Source organism: Gorilla gorilla, chromosome 19 (genome assembly GCF_029281585.2).
Source record: "Gorilla gorilla gorilla isolate KB3781 chromosome 19, NHGRI_mGorGor1-v2.1_pri, whole genome shotgun sequence".
Taxonomy (NCBI): Eukaryota; Metazoa; Chordata; class Mammalia; order Primates; family Hominidae; genus Gorilla; species Gorilla gorilla.
The window spans coordinates 103,783,595-103,787,880 of NC_073243.2; the positions used below are offsets into that span (position 1 = coordinate 103,783,595).

General features: G+C 47.5%; 1 long non-coding RNA gene across 1 annotated transcript; it reads right to left on the reverse strand.

Annotated features, from left to right (window-relative positions):
• Positions 1–341: 341 nt before the first annotated feature.
• LOC134757569 (uncharacterized) lies at positions 342–2,546 on the reverse strand. Its single transcript, XR_010131682.1, has 3 exons — positions 2,397–2,546; positions 1,836–1,954; positions 342–747 (listed from the first exon to the last, which is right to left on the reverse strand). It is a non-coding gene; the product is annotated as an uncharacterized lncRNA (long non-coding RNA).
• Positions 2,547–4,286: the final 1,740 nt, after the last annotated feature.

The following is a 4,286-nucleotide window of genomic DNA, read 5'->3' on the forward strand; positions in this document are numbered from 1 at the left end:
CTTTTCCTATCTCCTCTTTAAGGCCAATAACTCTTAATATTTAACTAACTCTTTAGTATTAATATTAACATCTCTTTAATATTAATAACGAAATCATATCAACAGAGAAAATCATCTTCACTGAAAGGAAGACAGAAAGGAAGAAGGAACAACCAGAACAACCCAAAACAACCAGAAAACAAATGACAAAATGGTAAGTGTATGCTTTTATTTATCAATATAACAATGAATGTATATGGACTAAAATATTCAATCAAAAAACATAGAGTGGCTGAATGAATAAAATAAAAACAAGACCCAATAACTCAGCCTTGTGAGGCTGTTTTCTAGATTTTGTTGGCATGCTTTATTGTTTTTTATTATTTTTGCTTTTGTCTCCTCGCACTCTGTATTTTTAAATAGGCTGTCTTCAAGTTCACTGATTCTTTCTTCTGCTTGATGAATTCTGCTATTTAAAAAACTCTGATGCATTTTTCAGTATGCCAGTCGCATTTTTCAACTTCAGAATTTCTGCTTGATTCTTTTTATTTCAATCTCTTTGTTAAATTTGTCTGATGGAATTCTGAATTTTTTCTCTGTGTTATCTTGAATTTATTTGAGTTTCCTCAAGGCAGTTATTGTGAATTCTCTGTCTGAAAGGTGACATGTCTTGTTTCTCCAGGATTTGTCCCTGGTGTCTTCTTTAGTTCATTTGGTAAGGTCATGTTTTCCTGGATGGTATTGATGCTATTAGATGATCTTCAGTGTCTGCGCATTAAAGAGTTAAGTATTATTGTAGCCATCACTGCCTGGGCTTATTTATAGTCCCTCTTCTTGGGAAGCCTTTCCAGGTATTTGAAAGAACTTGGGAATGTGATCTAAGCTCTGTCTGCTATAGGGGGCACCTCAAACCCAGTAACACCATGGTACTTGCAGACTTGTAGAAGTACCACCTTGATGGTTTTGGACAATATCCAGAAGAATTATCTGGATTACCAGGCAGAGACTTTTGTTCTCTTCCCTTACTTTCTCCCAAGCAAACAGAGTCTCTCTCTCTCTCTGTTCTGAGCCACCTAAAGCTTGGAATGAAGTGAGACAAGCACCCTGCGGCCATCACCACTATGACTGTGCTGAGCCACACATGAAGCCAGCACAGCACTGGTCTTACCCAAAGCCTGCTGTAATCACTCCCTGGTTACCGCCTCTCTTCACTCTAGGCCCTGGGGCTCTACAATCAGCCTATAGCAAAGCCAGCCAGGCCTATGTCCCTCTCTTCAGGGTGACTACATTCTCTAGGTTTTGGTTTAGGTCCAGAGGTACTATCCAGGAGTCAGGGACTAAATTAATAAGTGTTAGACATCTACCTGGTCTTCTGCTCTATTGTGGCTGAGCTGGCACTCAAACCACAAGACTCAGTCCTTTCCACTCTTCCTTCCCATTTCCAAAGTCAGAGGAGCCTCACCTCATAGCCACCACCACCCCAGTCCATGAGAAATACTGCCAGATTAACTCTGATGTTCCCCCAAGGCAGAAGGGCTCTTCAGTCAGCTTGTGGTAAATGCTGCCTAGCCTGGGACTCATGTTTCAGGGCAGTGGGCTCCGCTCTGGCCTAGGGAAGATGCAGAAACGTTGTGCAAGAATCAAGTCCTGGAATCGGGGTCCCCAAGAGCCCACTTGGTACTCTAACCCCCTGGAGCCATGGTGGTACCTAAGGTGCAATACAAAGCCTCCTTTACTTTTCCCTCTGCTTTTCTCAAGCAGAAGTTTTGCCCTGTTGCCTCCACAGCTGGTAATGTGATGCATCTCACCTGAAGGCAGTAATTCTCAGAGGCTCACCCAGTCTCCTGAACATTTACCTGGGTATTGCTGGTGGCAATTTAGAACCCAAGGGTTCTTCACTTAGCAGGTGATAAATGCTTCCAAGACTGGGTCCTCTCCTTCAAGGCAGTGGGTTATCGCCAGTCCCAGGGTGTGTCTAGAAATGTTATCTGTTAGTTAGAGCCTGGAACGGGGACCTCATGACTCTGTTCAGTGCCCTATTGAGAGACAGGACTAGCTGGATTTTCTAGGCCGATTAAGAATTCCTAAGCCTAGCTGGGAAAGGTGACCACACCCACCTTTAAACACAGGGTTTGTAACTCAGCTCACACCTGACCAATCAGGTAGTAAAGAGGGCTCACGAAAATACAAATTAGGCTAAAGCAGGAGGCAAAGAAATGGTCAAATCATATATCGCCTGAGAGCACAGGGGGAGGGACAATGATCCGCATATAAACCCAGACATTTAAGCAGGGAACGGCAACCCCCTTTGGGTCCCCTCCCATTGTATGGGAGCTCTGTTTTCCCTCTATTAAATCTTGCAACTGCACATTCTTCTGGTCCGTGTTTGTTATAGCTCAAGCTGAGCTTTTGCTCACCATCCACCACTGCTGTTCACCACTGTCCCAGACCTGCCGTTGACTTCCACACCTCAGGATCCGGCAGGGTGTCTGCTGCACTCCTGATCCAGGGAGGCGCCCATTGCCACTCCCCACAGGACTAAAGGCTTACCATCGTTCCTGCATGGCTAAGTGCCTGGGTTTGTCCTAATCGAGCTGAACACTAGTTGCTGGGTTCCACGGTTCTCTTCTGTGACCCACAGCTTCTAATAGAGCTATAACACTCACCACATGGCCCAAGGTTCCATTCCTTGGAATCTGTGAGGCCAAGAACCCCAGGTCAGAGAACAAAGGCTTGCTGCCATCTTGAGAGTGGCCCACCTCATCTTGGGAGCAGCCTGCCACCATCTTGGGAGCACTAACAACAAAGACCTGCCTGGTAACACTATTCTGCTATGGCTGAGCTGGTATCCAAGATACAAGACAAAGTCCTCCCCACTCTTCTTTCTCCACTTTTCTTTCTTCCCTTTTTTTTTTCTTTTCTTTATTTCTTCTGAAACAAATGAAAATAGGCTGCTGACCCTTGGATGGGGTTTTTGTGGGGGTCTTTTTTGTTGTTGATGATCCTGTTGTTGTTGCTTTCTGCTCATTTGCTTTTCCTTCAATAGTCAGATCCGTCTTCTGTAGGGCTCCTACGGTTTGCTGAGGGTTCACTTCAGGCCCTATTCATCTGATTCTCTCCCATGCCTGGAGATGTCACTCAAGGAGGCTGGAGAACAGCAAAGAAGGGTGCCTGATGCTTCTTCTGGGACCTCTGACCTCGAGGGGCACCAACCTGATGCCAGTAGGGTCACTCCTGTATAAGGTGTCTGACAACCCCTGTTGGAGGGTCTCACCCAGTTAGGTGGCATGGGGAGCAGGACTCATTTAACAAAGCACTTTGTCCCTTAGTGGAGGAGGTGTGCTTTGCCTGGAGGAAACTCTGAGCTACCTGGATTCCTCAGAACTACCAGGAGGAAATGCTAAGTCATCTGGTCCACAGAGACTGCAGCCACCCCTCCCTGTAGGGGCTCAGGCCCAGGGAGATACAAATTCTGTCCCTGAGCCTCTGGCTGGAGTTATTAGAGTTCCTGCAGGGAAGCCCTGCCCAATGAGGAAGGATGAGTCAGGGTTAGGCCTGAAGAGGCACTCTGGCTGCCGACTGCCACAGCCTGTGTGTTGGGCTGTGGGGACAAGTCTTGAGGTCAAGTCTTGGGACCAAGCTGTCCAGCCTCCCTGGCTCCAGCAGGGGAAAAGTGCAGTCTGGAGCTATGGAAATGGGTGCTGCCCTGCCCCTGCCCTGGAAGCTTAGTGTGTTAGGCAGTGGAGAGTCCCACTGCTGGCTGCTGCCTCTCCCACAAGGAGCTCAAATGGCTTAGAGAGCAGGCAGCCACAGCCAGTGCTCGTTGCCCCTCTCACTGGGAGTTTGGTAGGCCTAAGCACATTCCAGCTGAAAGGCTGTAAGAATCTCCAAGTTTCAGGGTTGGGATGCTAGGCCCCAGTGGCATGGGTTCATGAGTGGGATCTTTTGATCCATGGGTTGCACAGTTCTGTGGGAAAAGCAGTTTCTCTGGCTGGGTAGCACCTCACTCACCACCTCCCTTGGCTGGGGGTAGGGGATTCCCCTGCCCCTCTCTCTCTCTCTCAGGTGGGCTGCCACACCACACTGTTTTCCTTCTCTCCATGGGTCACACGAGCCTTCTAGTCAGTTTTGATGAGGTAACTTGGATACTTTGGTTGCCGATGAAGGATTCACAAGCTTATTATGTTTTTTTCCAATGGGAACCTCTGAAGGCTGCTGCTTCTAGTCAGCCATATTGGCCTGGCTCTCCTCTCTTCAAGGTGAAGGAAGGGGTCTCTTTTGGAGCCCTAAGTGGTACAGTGTGGGGT